This window comes from Peromyscus californicus, unplaced genomic scaffold, assembly GCF_007827085.1.
Source record: "Peromyscus californicus insignis strain IS unplaced genomic scaffold, ASM782708v3 Scaffold_6__1_contigs__length_162567912, whole genome shotgun sequence".
Lineage (NCBI taxonomy): Eukaryota > Metazoa > Chordata > Mammalia > Rodentia > Cricetidae > Peromyscus > Peromyscus californicus.
In genome coordinates this window covers 39,971,710-39,994,838 of record NW_026294584.1, presented here as the reverse complement: position 1 = coordinate 39,994,838, position 23,129 = coordinate 39,971,710, and the positions used below count along the sequence as shown (strand labels likewise).

Sequence of the window (23,129 nt, the reverse complement as noted above, 5' to 3'; positions counted from 1 at the left end):
ATATATATATATATATATATATATATATATATATATATATGTGTGTGTGTGTGTGTGTGTGTGTGTGTGTGTATGTGTGTGTGTGTGTGTGTGTGTATGTGTGTATGTGTGTGTTCATATACATGTTAAGAACTATATTAGCCATAGAAACTTGCATGCAGACAAGCAGTATCTGAAGACAACTTCAGGAATTGCATCTCATCTTTCACTTTGTTAATACAGGGTCTCTCTTATTGTTTGAATCTTTGCTAAATATGATAGGCTTGTTTCCAGAAGAGAGAAGTATTTGTGTATTATCAAAACGGTAAATATAGAACACTGCAGAATTGATGGGAACACATTCAGTGTGAGATAGTATTTTTCTAGGATGTCAAGAGTAAAACAAGTAAGTTTCTAGAAGACACACAAGATATTTCATGTGGGGTGTGTGTGTGTGTGTGTGTGTGTGTGTGTGTGTGTGTGTTTATTTGAACTTATATGCATGCATATAACTAACGAAGAGTGTACAAGCATTGGTAAAAAGTGATGGATAATCTTTAAACTATCCAATGTAGATAGTATTGAACAATGCAGTCATGGCCAAGATTAAGGCTCAGGACCTACATGGCTAGAAGAAGCTGTTGAAACAATTGCATGATCTGAAGGGGAACTGTTTCCACTTTGCATCACCAAGGTGACAAGCAGTGTCATATCCAAGCTCTCTAAGATATGTGTCACTTCAAATTCATTGTATGTGTCCTCAGTATCATTAGCCAGACTCAAAAAGAAAACCTCAAAAAGTCTACAAGGACAAGAAATACAAGCCTCGGGACCAGTGACCCAAGAAGACTAGACCCATGTGCTACCAGCTCACCAAGCACCAAGAGAAGCTGAAGACCAAGAAGCAGTAGCTGAAGGAGCAACTGTATATGGACTGTGCAAGTGTGGAATCAAGGACAAGGAGGCCATGACAGTAAAGCACAAGACTGCTGAATAAAACAAAATAAAATATCCAATACAGCACAGAAGTACATATGTGAAATCAACTCATTGATTTGGCTAAACCTGGTGTGTAACAACACACCACATTTCTCTTTCATTCTCTCAGAAAAATGCATTAGGGGCTGCAAAGTCTATACTAGGATGAAAGAACTTACCAACACTTCTTTTTAAATGAGCGTGTCATTTGTTTCTACCTTAAAAACAACAACAACAAAAACACCATTTGAAGGTTTTTTTTTTTTTTGCTGTTTTTGTTGACCCATGACAGCCTCTTCATATAGATTCTGAAATAGACTTTCTGATTTGAATTTATTACAACTTCCTCAGCCATAAAGTCTTGCCCTGGGTGTAAAGAGTCTGCTTAACGACTGACGTTATAGGAAGAACACATCTGAATTACTTTCAGAAAGGCACTACCTCCATGGCCAGTTATTCCCTGAGTGAATTTTTCAAAGTGAAACTAATGACTGCATAAAAATTGAATGGCTATCTCATACTAAGAATGTGTTCAGTTCAGCTATTTCTCAGGCATATGACCTTAGGTGAACATGGAAATATGGGCCTTCAGACATAAAATTTCTTCTTTATGCAAAGCATGTTATCATAATCTTCCTATCTTTTTGTTTTTTTAATCTGTTCATTCATTAACAATGTTTTGAGAATTTGGACAATTTCTATGTGTGTATATGCCTATTCATCTGTATGTTGGTATATATGTATGTACAGGTATGCTTGCACATAAGTACAAGTGCAGATCAGATGATAACAAATGGTTCCTTAGGTATCAAATACCATTTGATCCTTAGGAACATGCCTATCTTTGTCTCCTTAGTTCTGATATTACAAGGGTAACCAGGTCTGGCTTTTTAGTTGGGTTTCTGAAATCGAACTCAGACTTTTATGTTTGCAAAATCCTCATTGGATTAACTATATTGTAATATGTTGTTCTATGTTTAATATCTATCTATCTATCTATCTATCTATCTATCTATCTATCTATCTATCTTCTATCTATCTATCTACCTATCTATCTATCCATATATTATATTTTGGTTCCATGAGTCAACTCAGAGCTTTACCCAGTCTACTCATACTGCTCTGCAGGTACTTTGTCTTATCCTTTCCTTTTCTATAGCATTTTAAGAAGCCTTTGTTTAGACAAACCTTTTATGCCAACAATCAGGGAAGTAAACGACATTCATTTCCAGGAATAATGTAGAAATATGCTACGGTAGTTTTTTGGCTTAGTTCTTTTCCATTGTATGATGAAAGACCAGTAAAACATAGAAGATTAGATTCAAATAGTCTTTGGTGATATAGACATCTTCACATAAACTGAATAACTCAGAAGAAATTAATTGTTTATTCTATTGTTAAGTCTCTTTTCTAATAAAATGAGCTTACCAACCATGTCTATGGTAAGTAGGGTTGTTATGAAAACTAGTAAGTGATAAATGTAAACTATTTAGAGAAAATGCTATATAATATATAAAAATAATAATAACATAGTGCTTGGCACAATTGAGTCACTAGAAAATCTTTACAGAAATGAAGACAAATTAGCAAACTGAGGGGATTTGTGTATGAGCAAACAGGAACAATTGGCTATTACCTAATATCAAAAAGAAGTAGTAGAGTCCATGGATCAGGGTATGAGCATAAATGACAATGTCTAGGGAAGCTGTAGTGTCTCGATGATATTTATATATCTTAGTTAGGGCTCCCAGAGGATATTTTTTTAGTAAGTTTTATGTGGAAGATAGCCTGACAGGTTTATGGGTATAAAGTTCTGCATGTTTAGTTGATAGTTATTTACTGCTATTATTCTATGAATAATATTTGCTCTGTTGATTTAGGATTCCATCTTGAAAGGAAACTCTCATTCATTTCTGCAATAGCCTAATCAGGCAGAGAGGGAAACTGTTTGATAATTTTAAGTTTGGAAATAATAGCTTGCATAGTACTTCAGTCAGTTTTTTAGAAGGGCGTATTTCCTCATGGTTTTCCACTCTCAGCCACTGATTCATGGGAGTTCTTTCTTGAGATTCTACATTGGACACAGTAAGAGTTTGCTTTCAGAAACAGAAAATGGGAAACAATATTCTTTCCCTTTTAACTAGAAAAACTCAACAAGTAGAAATGTTTATAACTTGAATAAAATCATTGGTTCATTAACATCATAATTCATTCAGATTAAATACTCTTACACTAATAGAAAATGCATGACTGTGGTTTCCTGCAGTGTTTAGAGAGGGAGGCATGTTTGGTCCTTACCCATTTTAGTGCAATACACACCTTGAATGTGGCATAAAACTTTTAACTGCTTTGATCTTCCCCAGAAAAGAGTAAAAATGGTCAGGAGTGAGTGTCTGACATTCAGTTCCTGCATGCTAATGCTTAAGTGAGACGATTTTGCCTGAGGCAGTCCTGACCCTTGTGATATTGTGTGAGAAGAGGTGAGATAATTATAGTAGCTCACTGTCTTTTGCCTTCAAACATTTCTATCTTTTTTTCAGAGGATGAGTGGGAACATTAATTGATGGGAAAAATAAATAGTTTTAAAACTAAATTTGGACTCATGTTTCATTCATCTTCATCCATATGCTGATGCATACATTTATATTTAAAACACTGATAAAGTATGTATGTCACCAAGAACCATGGATTATAGCAACTAACACCAAGTATACCTTGGACATAAGGATCCAGTGTGATAACAGAGATGGATCAGCAGGCTGCCCTCCACAGCCCTAGCTGGATAGTCAGCCTGTTGAAGTAAATAGCAAACTAGTTTCTCTCTGTGATAGCAGCTTCACACATCCAAACATCATCTTGAAGATGTAATCAGGAATAAATTCTAATCAAACTTTTCTGCTATTATTACCCTGCAAATGTATACACTGAAAAGATGAAACCTCTCTATGAAGATCTCGATAACACCATTGCAATGGTAAAACCTGCCCCAGTTGTGGAATGGACCAAATACACCATGCAGTCTCTGTTTCCTTCCTTTTGCATTTCCTTTACCATGTTCCTATTCTCTCTGATGAGGCTTGTGCCACTGCTCCTGAATGTTCAGCATTCACTGTTTAGTGTTAATGGCTACAGTGTCTAAAGATGATTATTCCATTGTCTCCTGGACCTCTTCCTTTTCTACTTCTGCCAGAACTGCCCTTCTGATAGGAAACTCTTTTAAGTCTTACAGCATATTAAATTGATGTACTAAGAGGCCGGTGGTTGCAAAGTGATACTCTCTTATTAAACATACCTATATCTCACAAAAGCTTTCATTATTTATATTTTATGGGTATATTTAGAAGTATAGGAAAGTAATTCAATATATGTACAATACATTAATCAAGGTAATATATTTTCTTTCCTTAAAATTTAAATTGTTTTCATTAATATACCTTTTTGCTTCCCATATGTTACCCCATGTATATATACCCCATGTTCTCATCAAATAAAAGTAACTAAGCTAAATATTCATTAACGATATTTTTGATTGGTATTTGGAGTAAAATTTTACTGGTAGAGGGCATGGGTGGAAGGTGAGATGCCACTTTATTAGAATCCTCAAAAATGACGCAAGATGGGAACCTATTGATTTTGCTTATGTGTGCTCAAGTCCTTGTCCCTGGGTGAACATTTGGAGTTGATTAAGCTCACTCAAAAACTATTTATGTTATCAAATCTTAATCAATCTTGCTGAAGAAATATACACGCAAGTGCACATCAAAGTTAATTACTTCTACAAAAGACATCTTAATATGTTCTAAATGAAAGTGAACAGATATAGTTGAACGGAGTATAGCTAGCCTTATAAACTAACATTTTGCAAAATTCAAACATGCAAAAATGATTTAGTGAGGTATGAATTCTAACAAATCCTAAGAATAACTACATTTTTAAAAGTTGTTACTATGTTTTAATTTGATGTGCACCAAGGGATGTTTAAGTCTAATGTTTGCTATATCTCACTGATAATCAAGTAATTTTCAGAGCAGTGAAATTTCGCAATTGTCTTTAATTGTGAATTTATGAGTACAAGACAACTGTAATTTTTCTGTGATGAACTATGAAGCTCAACTACTAATGAGCATGCAGTTGTTTAAATGTAGAAAATGAGCTTTATATATTCAGCACAAAATTCCCCAGAAAGGACAGGGAACAGCATTTTAAAGACTGTATCTGCATATGTATGTGTGTGAGAAAGTGTGTGTGTGTGTGTGTGTGTGTGTGTGTGTGTGTGTGTGTGTGTGTGTTGCTTATTATTTGGCCAGAACCAATTCCAATAATTGTAGCTAGAGTTTCCTACAAATAATTAGTAGACAAGACAAAGATCCTCATAGTTTCTTCCATTTCCTGACTGTTAGAGAACTTAGACATAAAACCTACCTACTGAATATCTTACAGTTTTAAATAAAAATAAATTTTAAATGTTTGAAAATTGTGTCTTTATTTCACATTACTTCCAAGCTATATCATTTAGGGACCATTTGTGTAGTATTTGTTAACTGAGAGAAACTAATTGTACTTTTGAGCAGATGAGATTAAAAAATTAAGCCCAGGATTTTCAAATATTAACACTAAAGTATGATTTTTAACCTATAGATTAAGAATTCTTAAATTTTTCCACATTTCCCATTTCTCTGAATACTGATTGCTTACCTCAACAACTGTTAACTTAATTTCCACACTGGATGAGGTGCTAGTCTAGGCGACAAAAATAAAGCATGAGTAACTAATTTCCACAATGAGTCCAGGGTTAGCCAAAGGGGACTAACAGTGAATTTCTTGGCACAACTGGATGTAATATATTAGGTGTTGAAAAGTGCTGTGACAAAGGCTAAAACTGTCTAGGCGTGATGAGAAAAAGTAGAGAGGTTTAACATTTTATGGAATGGTTGAAAAAAAAAAAAGCACTTCTGGTGAGGTGATATTTAAGCAGAAATCTGCAAAAAGGAAGGGTAAAAGGCAGGCAGACACAGACAGTCAGGACAAGAAGGCATCGGAAAGTGCAAATCATCCAAAGCAGCAAATGTAGCTGTGGAGAAGCAAGGGAGGTTCTGCAATCTTGTGACCAGTCATAATGTAAGAATTGGGAGAGCATGAACTCTGAGAAGGAACAAATCATACTCAATCTTGCTCATTTGGTTATTGTAATTTTCTTCTTTAAGACTGCAAGAGAATATATGCAGCTTTTAAATGGATATGCTTTTTAAAGAACTTTGTTGACAACATTTGTTACTTAAAAAATTAAAATATTCAATAGGTACACAGGATATTTTTGAGGGGTTGTTTTTTTTTCATAACATTTTCATCATTGTCATTTTACCTTTTCAGTATTTTGCTTCCTGCATTTCTTGTTCAATTTAAACTGCTCTTCTAAGTTTCATAATTAATAAAGATACTCCATGAAATATATTGACATTGCTACAGTCAAAGGAGGGTATTCAGACCAGATACCTCAGTATTCTATTTGCTATTGGGTCTGCAATAGTCAAGGTAATAAGGCAAGAAAATAAAGCAATGCACATCATTTGCAAAGATGAATCATTCATAAGGTGTTTTTACATGATATGATTATGCACATGGAAAACTAACAGATATCTACAAAAATTCTGTAAATGAATTAACTAATTTAATGTTATTACAAGATTCAAGACAAATAAAAAGCTGTATTTCTTTATATATTAGTGTTATATATTTATATATTATGTATTTATATAATTAACCGTGTGATTTATTTTTATATTGTTTTTCTTTGTTTAGAAAAGTAAACAAGAAATTGAAGACAAATGTCCTAGATAAGTCACATGTATAATATGATGTAAGACTACATAAGTCAAATTTAGAAAACGTAGATACCCGTCTATAGTGACAATTACCAATCCTAGTGAAGAATTTAAAACAATAAAATAAAGTAGCATACATTACTGGGAATTCTTGACATTCTGATGATATCTAATATTTTCCAATTATATCACAGAATTCATTCAATGAAATAAAAATCTCAATCAGTTCTTGAAATGTCCAATTGTAAATTTATTGAAATGCTATTATTCTAAGACTAATTATGAAATTACAGGAAGCAAGATGATACAGTGTCTACCTAAGCATAGACATGGATAAATGGAAAAGAATAAAGACCAATAATACATTTATACATATGTATCCTTAGTTTTTGTCAATGTTGTGATAAAATACTTTGACAAAAGAAATTTAAAGAAGAAAGGTTTAAAGGTTTTCTTCTAGCTCCTAGTCCAAGTTTACAGTCCATGACAGCAGGGTGGTCACAGCAGCAGGAGCTTGGGAGAACTCTTTGTAGTCACCCAAGAACATGCTAGAATAGAGAGAAGTGGATACTGCATTTTTTTACTGAGTTCCCTTTCTCTCGTTATTCAGTCCAGGACTCCAAGACAAGAGAACAGTGCACACAGTGGGCAGGTCCTCCTACATCAATGAATGTATTTCAGGTAGTCCCTAACAGATGTTCTCAGAGGCTTTTCCTGCAAGTGTTTCATGACTGTCTCAAGCTAGAAAATAAAACTGACAAAAATCACTAATTTTCATCAAGATTCCAATGTGTTCAATGGAAACAAGGATGTTCTTAAAATTTATTTATTACTCTTCCTGTGTAGTGTAGGCTGCCCTTGACTCATGATCCTCCTGCTTCAACCCTGAATACTATGATTATAGGCATGTACTCACACCACCAGTATCTTTTAAAGTATTCTTAACCAACACATAATAACATAGATTATTTCTAAGAGACTGTGTTAATTCAGTGCATATATACAATGTGCAATGAACAAATCAAGATGATTAACATTTTATTATTTTCAAGCATTTCTTTGTGCTTAGAATCTGTAACATTTCTTTGATCTTTCTTTAAATATTAATAATAAATATGAACTATATGCACCTGCATCTATATGATAGGTTGATCAGACATGTTTAGAGTCTAAAACTCAGGATGGAGATTATTTCTTAGAGATAATACATTTTGTTTGCAAACAAAAAGTGTTATGGGCATGTCCCAGTGTCAAAGCACATGCCTAGCATACATGAGGCCCTGGAGTCAACTTCCAATAGTACAATTTTTTTAAGAGAGGAAATAAGAACCACAGACTTGAAAAAATATTTGTGAAACACATATATTACTTCCATTCAGATATGAAAATAAAAGGTGAAGATAATGTGACTGGATAGCAAAACAAACCATCAACAGACTGCTCAGCTTGCACTTCACAGAAAATATACAACTGACAAAGAAGCACTTGAAAAGATGTCTTAAAGTTATTAGGATAATGAAATGTAAAATTAATAGCAATATAACATCTCAGAAGTCACATTTGTACCTGTGAAGACAGAAACGACACTAGCAGGCAAGTGTTGTAACAGCTTAGAAAGCCACTTAAAATTATTACAAAATCCTAAAATTCTACAGTTTGTGATTTTCCCACGTTATTATATATATATATATATATATATATATATATATATATATATATATATATAACCATTTAAAACTTTTATATAAGTACACAGGGCAATTTATTCATAAAATTCTCAAACCATAAACTTCTGTCAATCTTTATGCCAATGGTTAACACATTATGATATTATCAAGTGCAATAATCTCAATACTAAAGACAAATTCATTAGTGTGTCTGAAACAGGCAGCATTCTTTAAAATACGCAGAATGAAAGAAACCAGATGCAACAGAATACTTACCTTACTCTTGAGGAAAGATAGGTTTTACTTGCAGTGATCCAAGGTAGACCAGAGATCTCCCATAACTCCTGCTGGCATGGGAAGCAGCTACAAAGGCCTTCAGTGAAACTTATACATGATGAAAAATAGTGAGATGTTATATAGGTATGTCCATTAGTCAAGTTAGATGTGTAAATAATGTACATATACACTAACATATGTATTTTTATCACCTGAATAAAAGGCAGAGGCCACAAAAACATAGGCATATGCACACCTCTGTATCTATAATGTGTGATTATCAGGTATGTTCAGAGGTTGAAACTTAAGACTGAGATTATTGCTTATAGATAATATATTTTTATTGCTAATTTGATAATATAATGTGAATACTTTAGCAAAAAATAGTTCTACATAATGATCTTGGCTTAAACAATAGATACTTTACCTTTCATTATTTTAAAAGACATACATGACTCAATTCTGGAAATTTTGCTAACTCACAATTCACCAAGATGCTGTATAAATAATGTTTTATCATTTCATATGGCAAATACTTAGGTGACATTTAAATATGCCAATATCCATTAAACCTGTTTGTTTTTTGTTGGAAATGAATCTGTTGTACAAACTTTAGGAGAGGCTACCTATCTGTTTTTTGGTGTATCATGCAAACTTTCTGTTATGATGGACATGGTTTATATTTATTTTGCTCAATAGGATTTCCACTGTCATATGTAGAGAATTCTGTAATTCCTCCTTCCCACTATCAAGGCTCACCCGATTTCATTGCAGTAAGAGCAACTGCTGGACTCTGTTATATCTGCAAAATTACTCTGAATTAAAAGGGTTGAGAGAGTATGATGACTTCAGACCTTTTTCCACACTAACATAGCCTATTGAAAAAGCTGAGCTCAATTTTGGGCCTAGGTAATGACAGACGTATTTTTCTCTTTTCTTTAGTACCATTTAAGTACTTAAGTGTTCAGGTATGGAGGTAGTATTCAGATTGATATTTGAGAAAGAAACTTTTGGAACCATTAGTTATTGTGTCTTAACCAATGTTCCAGTTCAGATTATCAAATAATTCAATATTGAGAGTTATGGGCAATGGCTTTTAGTGAGTGGATCTTTATTTGCTATTTTCTATTGCCTTTATGGATGTGGCAGCTTTTCTTTCTTCACAGTGATTTAGGATATGAGAGACTTCTCAACGATTTCTGATCATGAAGAGGACTAATGTCTTTTGTCCTTGTATATCTTAAAGTAAATCACAGTGATATTCTTGAATTGTTTGTGTTTTGATCTTCAGTTCCTAGTGTGAGATTTTACCATGTTTGTGTAATATGACATATGTCAACACTATAAATACATTTTTTACTGTCTCTTAATTTCTATCATAATCACATACTTTTTGCAACTGCATATATTGGAATAGATAGTATTAATCTTGCCCCTACAGCAATGGAAACTCAATATATACACAGAACATAGGGTCGAAAGCAACTGGTCAGATTAGTATATTAATGATAAAACTGGCATATTTTACATTGTACAGCAAAAAGGTGTTTCTCACAGACATTAAAAAAAACAAACAACAACAAAAAACAAAAAACATAAAAACCTTGGAGGAACAGAAGTATTTTATGTGAAAAAAAAATAGCAAGTTGAATTATTGGTAGTACTTATGCAAATACTTATACCTTGTTTATTTTTACAAAACTAGAGGTGGAAACAATAAGTCCGTTAATAAAATAAGGTCTGATGAAAGACATTTGGTGATACTTTTATGTATATATTCATGATTTATTTCTACTTAATTTAGTAGGCTCCTTGTCATGGTAGTAATTCTTTTTTTAATATATCTTTTTTCGTTATTAAGAAATTTTTCTACTCTTTCGACATACTATCCATAGATCACCCCTCCTCCCTCCTCCCTCTTCCCTCCTCCCACCCCCAGCCCTCTTTCTCAAGCCACTCGGCATCCCCACATCCCCAAAATTGAGGTTTCCCATGGGGAGTCATCAGAGCCCAGCACACTAAGCCTTGGCAGGTCCAAGCTCCTTCCCACTGCACCAAGGCTGTGCAAGGTGTCACACCTCAGGCACCGGGTTTCAGAAGCCTGCCCATAGACCAGGGACAGATCCCAATCCCCCTGCCTGGGTGTCCCCTAAACAGTTCGAGGCAAATAACTGTCTTCAGTATTCAGAGAGCTTAGCAGAGAATTCTCAACAGAAGAATCTCAAATGACTGAAAGACATTTAAGGAATTGCTCAACATCCTTAGTCATCAGGGAAATGCAAATCAAAACAACTCTGAGATACCATCTTACACCTGTCAGAATGGCTAAGATCAAAAACACTGAAGACAGCTTATGTTGGAGAGGATGTGGAGCAAGGGGAACACTCCTCCACTGTTGGTGGGAATGCAAACTTGTACAGCCACTCTGGAAATCAGTATGGCGGTTTCTCAGAAAATTGGGAATAAGTCTTCCTCAAGACCCAGTTATACCACTCTTGGGCATATACCCAAGGAATGCTCAATCTTACCACAAGGACACATGCTTAACTATGTTCCTATCAGCATTATTCGTAGTAGCAAGAACCTGAAAACAACCTGGATGCCCCTCAACTGAAGAATGGATAAAGAAAATATGGCACATATACACAATGGAGTACTACTCAGCAGTAAAAAACAAAGATATCATGAAATTTGCAGGCAAATGGATGGATCTAGAAAATGTCATCTTGAGTGAGGTAACCCAGACTCAGAAGGACAAACATAGTATGTACTCACTCATAAGTGGATACTAAATGTGAGGGAAAGGATGGTCAGACTGCAACCCATAACTCCAGAGAGGCTAGCTAACAGGGAAAGACCCTAGGAGGGACACATGGATGGCCCTGTGAAGGAGAAGTGAATGAGATCTACATGAGTGGACTGGGTGTGTGTGGGGGGGGGGTTGCAGAGGGTGAGGAGTGGGAGATGAGAACATAGGGAAATGGGAGGGTCAAGGTAGAACAGGGACAGAGTGGGAGGGCAGGGAGGGAGATACCATGATAAATGAGGACATCATGGAAATAGGAAGAGGCAGGGTACTGGGAAGGCTCTCAGGAATCCACAAGATTGACCCCACCTTGGTCTGTTGGCCGTGCTCCAGAGGGTGCCTGGACTGGTCTACTCTGGTGACCAGCCTAGCAAATAACCTAGCTGTCATCATAGAGCCTTTGGCCAGTGACTGATTGAGGCAGATACAGAGATCCACGGCCAGGCACCAGGCTGAGCTCCGGGAATCCAATTGATGAGAGAGAGGAGAGATATTGCAGGCAAGGGACGTAGAGATCATGATGGGAGGACGTGCAGAGATGACTGGCCACTCTAGTGGAAACCCATGAACTGTGGACTGGTGGCTGTGGAGCCCCCATGGGACTGGACTAAGCGCTCTGGATGTGGTAGTAATTCTTAAATAATAAAATTAATAAAACAAGAACAATTTATAAAACAATAAAAGCACTTTTCACTGAACGTATTCACTGTGCAGGGTATTGCATCACACAAGGACATTTTCATATGAGTATATATATTGCACAGTGAGAAGACTCTCCCACACCACTTAGCACCCCTTTTCCCTTTCCTGCCATTCCCATCAGTTCTGCTATTCCTCTAGTCAGTCAGCTTTCCTTATATTTTTTCATAATATATATATATATATATATATATATATATATATATATATGATTTCATGTATCTATACAAAACACAGAAATCACACGTGAGAAAAAACATGCACTATTTGTCTGTTTAATGCTGACTTAATTTGTTTAATATAATTAATTCTAGTTTCATTTATTTTCCTGTGGATAACATACTGAATAATCACTAATTTCTATAATTATCATATATGTAGAATATTTGCTTTGAAAAATATCTTGGTAAAGTATTTTCTTTTTTTTCCCCTTTTATTGGAAATAGATTTTTTTCTCATACAATGTATCCTGATTACATTTTCCCTCTTTCTACTCCTCTTAGTTCCTATTCCCCTCCCCTCCCATCTGGAGCCACTCCTTTTCTGTCTCTCATTGGAAAAGGACAGGCTTCTAAGAGATAACGACAAAATACAACAAGTAAAATATAGTGAGAGGAAGGAAAAACTATCATATCAGAGTGGGACATGGCAACCCAACAGGAGGAAACAGTCCTAAGAGCAGGCACAAGTGTCAGGAACCCAGTCTTTCACACACTCAGGAGCCTCGTAAAACACTACACTGAAAAATCATTATATATATATATATATACACACATTCCTGAGGAACTGGTCCAGACCCATGAAGGCCATGTTCATGCCTCTTCAGTCTGTGTGAGTCTGAATGAGCTTTGCTCAGTTGATTTACAAGGCCTTGTTCCAGTGTCCTCCGTCCCTACTGGCTTTTACACTCTTTTTGCCTCCTCCTCTGTTGGGTTCCATGAGCTCCAAGGGGAGGAATTTGATGGAGACATCCTATTTATAGTTGAGTGTTCCAAGTGCTCCCCCTTTCTCTCTCTCTCTCTGTTGTCTCCCTCCCCAGTCTCTCTTTGTCTCTCTAACTTTCTGAATGATGTCTGGCTGTGAGTCTCTACATTTGTTTCCATACACTGTAGGAGAAGGCTTCTCTGATGATGGCTGAATGAGGCAGATCTATGAGTACAGCAGATTATCACTAGGAGTCATTTTATCACTACCTTTTTTTAAGACCAGTAGAATTTAGTTTTGTACTAGATCTCTGGGCTTTCTATCAACTATTTTATAATTCCAAGTGTCTAAAAATTTCATCAGTATTTTAAAACACTGGAAGATGTATTCTAGTGTCTATTCTAGCAGGGTTTTGGTTAAGCAGAGGTCCCTCACTGTATAACCATTTATTTTTCTCAATATTACAGATGAATCTCAAGCATTCCCACATGGTTAGCACCATCTGTTGTAACTACCAAAATGCTTGGGGGATTCTTCTCTCTCAGTCTTTATTTACAATCCAAAATGAGCATTTGTAATTTGTAAACTCATAAACAAAAATATGACATTCTATGCAGGAGCTGCAGGAAGGAAAATTCCTCTTTTAGATACAAGCATGTTATCGTGTTGCATTCAGCAATCCATAGAACTCAACTGTTTCAGGCTCTTGTGTAGTTCAGCAATAAGACAATGAAACTTGTCTTAATAACCCTGCACTATTATCTCTGTTGACTCAACACAGACAAATTATATTTTATTTGGTAGAGGCTTAATGTCAAATGCATTTACTGAATTTTAATGTTTGGAAATTCAGTCATGTGCAAAATTTATGTATCTACTATTAATCAGAATACCTGATTAAGCTAAGCTCTGATTAATCACTCTAAGATCATCCCAGATAAAAGGAATATGGAGATATGGATGCGATGTCAAGATTTCCAGATTGATTCGGTTACTGGATCTATGAGTCGGAGCTCACAAGGAAGCACTCACTAGAGGCATTCTGTTTACTACTCATTTACATAAATGCATGTTCTGTCTGTAGTCAGTACCATGCTTTTTGACAATCACTATAATTCCTGTTCTGCTTTGGATATCTTCCAATGCTTTTCTCTGTTCACTGTAATAGTTTCTCCACCTGCTCTGAAGTAAGGAAGTGAGCAGTGAGTATAGAATGGGAAAGTGCAGATGTATGTGGAGGCCAGAAGAGGTTGTCTATCATTTGCAATTGAAGTTACAGGTAGTTGTGAGCTCCTGAGGGCAGGTGGTGATGGTGGGGGAACCCACCAAACAAGGATCCAACCACATGCAAAAACCTAAAACATATTTTGTACTCAATGCCTCAATTTTCTCCAAGGTGCCCCTTGTTTTCAACTTGCTGTGATTTAAGATAAATGATCATTAGTTATTGAAGACTTAGGAGGTCTTGAAGGTGATAACTAAGATTCAAATGTTTAACTCTTGTAGACTTTCCTTTTTACTCATACTCTGACATTTCTTCTCAGAACACACAGTTGAGAATGATTTGGTCTCTATTCTCCTTGGTTCTAGAATAATTTCTTTATCTTCAGGTTTAGAAGGCCATGCTTATGTATGACTGAATAATATATTGCTTTCACATTTGTTAATTTAGACAGCTGATTTACATGGAAGTAAAGACTTTTTCCAAGACTAACATGCAATAACTCACTGAGTATTTAATAAAACTGGCCAACTTTAAAGAAATAGCAATTGAAGAACTAAGTTTCTGCTAAAATGAATTTGAATTTGATTGATATTTTGATAAAATTGAATTAAAATGAATATTCGTGAGAACTTTACACTCTCTATGATCCACAATTTCAAGGTTATACATATTTCTTCTTCACCATCTATTCTCTGTGAGTTTGTACTACCATGCTAGGTCACCCAAGCCTCATATCTCATTAATCTCTACACTCTGGAGTCTTTTCGCACTGATTCATCCTGCCTGTTCTTGACAAGATGTTAATTTTAAAGCCGGCCCGTTCTAAAATCTCCCTGGGACTCTTTTTATTACCACTGTGGTTGATTACAAAACAATCAGTAATTTTGTCCTCTGTGGCTAAGCTTTCTGCAATAATTTTCATTAAGAAATTTGTTTCTTTTTTTTTTAACTATACAGTTCCTTTGAGTACATTACAGCTTTTGGTTTTGTGTTTTTATGGGACTCTTGCATGCAAACTAGTGAATCTCTGAGTCTATACCTGATTCCTGTGCCTTTTTGCAGGCTCATTTCCTTTTCTGTGTTTGTTTCCAATGTGTTTGTTTTTGTCTTATCGAATTATATTATTTTTTTAATTTTATTATTACCCCTTAGAAGCCTGGTTGTTTTCTAATCTACCCCACCAGAAAGGGGGTGGATCCAGATGGCAGGGGTTAGGGGGAAGGAGAAACTGGGAGGGGTTAAGGGAAGGAAAACTATAATCAGAATATATCACACATTTTTTTTCAACAAAAATAGAGAAAAACATACAAAGTATTAAATTGTCTTAATTTTCATTTCCATAAAAATTTGGTGTTTATTTATAGGTCCTTTGATTCTGGGCTAACATTCTAGGTTTAGAGTATATAGCAGACAGGCATGCTATTGTTTCTCCCCTCAGGACATTCAGTCATTTCTTGTCATCGAGCCCGGATGCAGCTTGTGAGTAATGAGACCATGTAGCTTCATTTGTCTTCATTTCCCCAGTCTGTGTATGGGTAGAAGCCATTTTTGTTGATTAACACTAAAGTTGTTTGAATAAGAATGCCCCCCCCACACATACTGTCATTTGAACACTTGGTCTTTAGTGAGTAGTGCTATTTTTGGAGGTATAGGAGATTCTGCTTTGTTGGAGGAAGTATGTCTGTCACTTGGGTCAGGTTTTATGCACTTAGAGTTCACTCCCTCAGTTCTGTGCTTGAGGTCTGAAATTGTGGATTCTCAGCTTTCTGCTCTAGCTACAATGTTTCACCAACATGGTCTCTTATCCACCCAACACTGTAAACTGTCTTAGTTAGGATTCTTTTGGTGTAATGAGACACCATGACCATAGCAACACCTATAAGGGAAAACATTTAACTGGGGCTGTTTACAGTTCATTGTCATCATGGCAGGAAGCATGGCAGCATACAGGCAGACATGGTGCTGGAGAAGGAGCCTAGAGTTCTACATCCTGATCTGTAGGCAGCAGGCAGAGAGAATAAGCCACTGGGTCTGGTTTGAACATCTTAAAACTCATAGTGCGTCCCCACTGACACACTTTCTCCAACAAAACCACACCTACTCCACAAAGGCCACCGCCCTTAATAGTGTCACTCCTATAAGCCTATGAGAGACATTTTCATTTATATCACTACATGAATCAAAATAAAATACTTTTTCCTTAAGTTTCCCTGATCATGATATCATCAAAGCAACAGTAAAAGAACTAATATGAAGTTTTACTTGCTGTTAGTTCTCACCATAGAGGCAAGAGTGGATCATTGCAAGACCAGCTTAACTCATTCAAATCAAACAGAACTTCCTAGTTGACCCATAAATAGCAAATAACTATTAGGTAAGCAGATTTGCCAGTGGTTTGTTAAACAATAAAACTAAAACCCATTCCATTGTCTTTCTAAACCCTGGAAAACTTCTGCTTAGACTTATATAAAAGTATGTTGCTAATCTTTCTCTATAGAGACCCTCATATTCTCTATGGTCTTCTGAGACCTTTTAAATTGTATGCCTAGGCCTGGGGAGATGGCTCAGTGGGTAAAGTGCTTTTGCTGCAGAGGCATGAAGACCAGAGGCTGGATCCCTAGCATTTGCTTTAAAAACAAGGCTTTGGTCATATTTGTTGTCCCATTGCTGTTTAGGCAGAATAAGAGCATCTGGGGGTCTCACTGATAAGCTATCCTTGCCCTCAGTTGGCTCCAAATTCAGTGAAGTTTCCTGTCTCAAAATATAAGGTGGATCATGATTGAGGAAGATATCTAAAAATCAACATTCTACCTCTGGCCACAAAATATGCATGCATGGGTATGCATATTGTTCCTCAAGATCAAATAAGGAAGAATGGGTTAATTTGACCTTATGGTTCCTGAGGGTTGTGGTCCATAATGGCCAGAAAGGCACAGTAGCAAGTGGTTGGAACAGGAAGCTGGCTGATCACATTTCTTTTGTGTTTGTTTGTTTGTTTGTTTTCCAGAGCTGAGGACTGAACCCAGGGCCTTGTGCTTGCTAGGCAAGCACTCTACCACTGATCTAAATCCCCAACCCTGGTTGATCACATTTCTGTCACAAGCAGGAAGTGGAGGCAGCAGGAAGAGGAAGGAAGCACAACCCCTCAAAGCCAACTTAGAAACACACTTCCTTCAGCAGGGCTTCATATCCTGATAGTTAAAGAACCTCTCCAATGCTGTTACGTCCTGCAGACCAAGTGTTTAAATACTTGAGCATATGGGGGACATTTCTCACTTAAATCACAGCACTTGATTTGTAAATCTGGCAGGACTTTTAAAAAAGGATTTGCATTTCTAAAGAGAAGAATCAACATGAATTTTTTTTGTTATTGCCATTGTTACTATTTTTTAAGTTACAATACTAAATATTTCATGATCATATTTTCACACATACATGTCATTATACTTTGTGTTCATTCAGTCTCATCTTCTGCTACCCTCTCCTTGTGTCTTCTTCATCTCTTTTGTTGGTACTCTTCTTCTAGGCCAAATATTCCCCTCTAAAGTAAATGGTCTGAGGACAGAAATTTAAAGTCTCCAGGCAGAATGAATTGTCTAAAGTTGGACTCAACTGGGGAAAAATTATGGCAATTTTTTCCATATGAAATTATGTTTTGAATTATGATATCATACCAAGGCATTTAATTGTAAGAATATAGTCGAATCTAGGTATTGCTCTTAGGTCATAAAATCTACAGCAGATTTTTTTCCTCTCACAGATACACAGCTCCAGAAATCCTACTGAGACATTGCCTGTAGGGTCCCAGCTGACAAATTTTTGTGGGACTAGGATTTCTCACCTGGAAAAGCCAGTTTACATCAAAGGAGCTATTGATGTACCACACTTTCTTTTCTCCACCCCATTTCTGCTTCCTGAAAGAGAACAAGAAAGCCTAGCTACAGACTTTTGCTGTGAAATATCTCTCATATTCAGAAAAGTATGAAAAGAGACCCCTCTTCTGCCACGTGGTCTCAGAATCCTTTTCAGAGATCCTGTCATTCTATCTGTCTTGGGTGCTGGGGCCTGAACTCTCCTTGGAGATCCCATTATGTTGTTACCAGTCCATCTATTCATGACCTTGATATCATTTCTAATAAACTCTTTACTTCCAGTTTTCCATCTCAGTGTCCATTTGGATCCCTCCTCCTCTGAATCCTTTGGCTAACAAGGTTGTGGAGGTAATTCTCATATTTAGAAGTATTTTATAGATTTTAGAAGTGTGATAATGTTAAAAGTCCTCTGATCTGGTCTATTCCTGTAGCAAATTCTTCTTGTTAAACTCAGAGAGTTGACCACTCACAAGATTTCCTATCACCTATGCTAACAATTGTAGTCATTACCCCTGAAACAGTTGCTGTCTCTATATTATTCTAACTTTAAATTATTTCTGTATTGAGTTTTTCCCATCACGAAGAAGCTACTATTTAAAACATAAAAATTACTATTCAAGAAGAAATTGTGGGGGAAAAGTGAACAATTCTAGATTTTTATTTTCAGAATAAAGATAATATAGCTATAATTACTAATTTTCTGAATTTAGGTGCATGAATACACAATTTATTTCCTTGGAGAATGTTCTTGTAATATCTATTCTCAAGGTATATGAAGTAATTTTGTGTAAAAAGTACAACTTAGCTGTATGGTAAGTTCCAGAATAGCATGGGCTACTGAGTGAGATCCACCTTAAAACAAACACAAACAAACAGAAAATAGAATGATGCAGAAGAAAACTACTTTTACAATGCTTAAAATGTTTTATGAACTATTTTCCCTAGCTGTGATTAATATTGATCACTAAGGCAACAGGATGGAAATGTCAAAGAAGTTCTTTGAGATCCTGTATCATCACTGTCTTCAGTGAAGTGCCTTACTGGTGTTGGTTTCATTTACCAGTTAAATACTGTTGTGTATCTTAGACACCAAGTGAAGACATCTAGGGAAACGGACCAGGTTGTTGTAGTCTGTTCCAAACCTTCATTTTAAATGAAGCTAAATTTTTCTTGCTAATATGCATTATTAAGAACTCCCAGGAACAACTAGAGGAATGGTAACGGTAGCCAGTGGTTTGAATGAGAAATGGCTCCACAGGTTCATGTTTTTGAACCCTTGGTCCTCAGATGGTGGTACTTTTCTTTTAGGGTGGGGGTTGTGCTGAGATATGGCCTATCTGGAGGGAGTATGTCATAGCTTCATCACAGGTTCAGTATGCTCCTTTGATTTGTGCTTGTGATTGATAAAGCTAACTCTGTTTCCCACTCCTGCTGTCTGCGCAATCCCTCCATGACCCAGGAAAGAGTCCCACAGACCTTTGGTCAAGATGTATTATCACACTGACAGAAAGTCAGCCAATACAATGTATATCCAATGTTAACTCCCTCCCTCCTTCTCTCCTCCCCACCCCCACATCCATTAAAATGCATTTTTTCCCAGTCATGGAAACAGAAATCGAGATAATTCTCTGTCCTTGTGTTAAACTCTGCTGAGACCAAGCAGAACTGATTTAGCTAGTTGCTTTAGGATATACCTGCTTCTAGAAGATAAAAGAATGAACCAGCTAAACGGATTACTTATCAGGACTAACAGCTTCCTGATCAAGACTTGCTTCAAGACCCTTGGCTCTATGTGCCCAGCAATCCAAAGTTATGATATCTAAGCACTCTACCTCATTTTAAGTTTTGAAAAACTCCTAGAAAATCACGGTGTACAGGCCGTAAAATTACAACTATTTTGCTTTAGTATCCTAGTATGAGATGACTAGGACTCTGTTTAGTTTGTGTTCTTAATGTGCTAAACCTGATAGAACTGTCTTTAATTAACAACGCTTTCCGGTAGCCTCTTGGTGAGTCATTTGGGAAAGCTCCATTCACAGGATGTGTCTTTCCCATGCTGATGCAGCCATCCTCCACCTCTTTAATTTCTCAACCATTTTATTGTAAGCGTATATAACAAATTTCTGATAACACTTAACAGCCAATTATTTACACAAAATGACTGAATTTTTGTTTGTTTGTGCATTTTCTGATTGACAATATATGCCGGTCTGTACCTTGAGCCACCAGGCGTGCTGATGAGGCCGGTCTCCAGTCACATAGCCTCACTACAGCATGCCTTCCCCATTTTGTTGACAGTCAGCTAAACTTTCTCAACAACAGTTTTTAGAAATTTATTTTTCTTGACATATGTTAAAATAGATTTAGAAATTTCAGCTGCTTTGGTATGTTTCTTTGTCTAGGGCAGTTTTTTGATCAGTTCTAGTGACCACTGAGCTGTGATACTATTTCCAACAGGTCAGCTACTACAGACCCAGCTCTCACCATTGTCTTTATATAGTAATTATAGATAGGTTCTATGTAATTAGAATTATAAATTAAGTTCTATAAATATGTTTGAATCAGTAATGTCATGTGATTGGTGTAAATTTTAGAAATACACTGTATTTTCTACAGGATTTCCTGGAGCTTGTTGCTTCTATGATAACAAAAAAAAACAAAAAACTCTTAATGTTAAATAAATTACATCCCCTGTCTGAATGAACTTTACAGATATAAAGTAACAGAGACATAACACTTAGTGACTGAGCAGTGAGTTAGAATGCCAAATATACTCCAAAAAAGCAGAAGGTGAGCTGGGCAGTGGTGGCGCACGCCTTTAATCCCAGCACTCGGGAGGCAGAGCCAGGTGGATCTCTGTGAGTTCGAGTCCAGCTTGGGCTACCAAGTGAGTTCCAGGAAAGGCACAAAACTACACAGAGAAACCCTGTCTCCCCCCTCCCCCCCAAAAAAAGCAGAAGGCAAGCATCAAAAACCTTTGAAGTTTAGAACAATAAATTATCTTGAGTATAGTTATATCATTGCTGCTAAAAATATAAGGTCTTGTCACCTTCAATATTTTCAGTTGCCTTAAGATATCACGTATTCAAATATTTCCATCTTCTGAAACTCTGCTGACCTGTGGCCAATCTTGTGGTCATTAGCATCAGAGCATGAGCCTGAGCAAGGGATGTGGGCAGAGATAACACTGCATTCTGCATATGACTTCTTGTTAGCAACCCAGAAAAGCATTTGTTAGAGGAAAGGCTTTACTTTCCATGTGTTGTCTGCACAGGGAAGAGATAAGCTTGGCTTGGGCTATAAATTGTGAAATATGTTATACACTATGACAACAAGTGGCTTCTAAGAGATTACTATGCCAAAATGTGTATAATTAACATCATTAATTTCTATAACATGTGTTATGATTTTCATTGTTAAATCTTTGCCATGTATTTATATATACACAACATTATACATGTATATTTGTACATATACACCAATATATAGGTACATATTTCAAATTGATATAAACTAAACACCAATTGTATTAAAAGTATATGCACATTCTGTGAGTATATTGATTTGTACATGAGTACCTAGCTGCTGATCTGTGTGTAACAGAAACATGGAGATCAAAATGTATACTTGTTATGATGACCTCACTGTAAATTTCCAACTAAAATTAGTAAAAAAATGAGCAAGTGAAAATCACAATATACAAGAGATGAGACTGTCAGTTTTTAAATTCTCAACCTTTACATGACTGAAAGGAAATTTTCAGTAAATAAGTTTTGATTCAGGCATTAATATCAAATGAAACACCTTAGGAGGTTGGCATGGCTGCAGGCATTATTCACAGACAGCGCTCCTTCTGTTCCCTCAGGGCACACATGGTTAGCAATCAGAGGCAGTTAACAAGCTTTCTGCTGTGTTCTCCCCTGGTCATAACTCTGGAAACTTTGGAGTAGCTCTTCAAGAAACCCTTGATTAGAATTCCTCACAGTAGTCCAGCATGGAGGGCAGAAAGGGCAAACCCAGCTGTGACCAGGCTATGTATAAGAACAAGGTTGGTGATTAAGGAAAAAAAAAGTCTGTCCTTCAGCTTTGAAGCTAATCTTGCTGTAACACAATGACTTACCAGTTGATAACTAAACAGCCCTTTATTCATCTTAGTTACTCAAAATGAAAGGATAGTGAGATTAGTAATACTGTTAAACCTACATGTAATTTTACTTCATTTGAAAATCTCCCTGCAATTTTATTTAGTTTTGAAAATCTATCAGGCATGACTACAATAATGAAAGCCATAGACTGCAAATTCATAAACAGGGCTTTAAACTGGTTAGAGTATTTCAGTAATTTATGAGTGAGAAAATGCATTTCATTTCTCTGTCCGGCTGTGGGTCTCCTGGGCAGTTCTAGGAGGTCAGCACTTGCTTCAAGGCCATGGAAACTTGAAGGTACCTGCAGGATCAATCAAGAGTGAACCCCATGTGCAGGATGTCCTCACTTGCCCTTCTATTTTCAGAGAAACAGAGAGATCTTTGAACTAGTTAATACTCAAAGGAAAAAATTTAAACCGGGCTTTAAGATATAAAACATGCAAGTGAATGAAAGACACTATCAAAAAACAAATAGAAAAGGCACAGGCTGATGTAGAAAGGTGTTTTATATACAGTATATACAGTACAATTCCATGAAAAATTATGTACCAAAACTAAAGCTTTATAAATATTCTCAAAAGGAGAAGTACAAAAAGCCAATAGGCATGGTTAAATCTATTAATCATAATTACTAGGGAAAACAAATTAAATGCTAAAATAAATGCATGTCAATAATAAATATGAACAAATAGCATGAAACAGCTAATACATTGTGAGGATGTAACATGGAACACCA

At 36.1% G+C, this 23,129-nt stretch overlaps 1 pseudogene; it reads left to right on the top strand.

The window, feature by feature from the left end:
- Positions 1–575: 575 nt before the first annotated feature.
- LOC128098792 (60S ribosomal protein L35-like) lies at positions 576–950 on the top strand (annotated as a pseudogene).
- Positions 951–23,129: the final 22,179 nt, after the last annotated feature.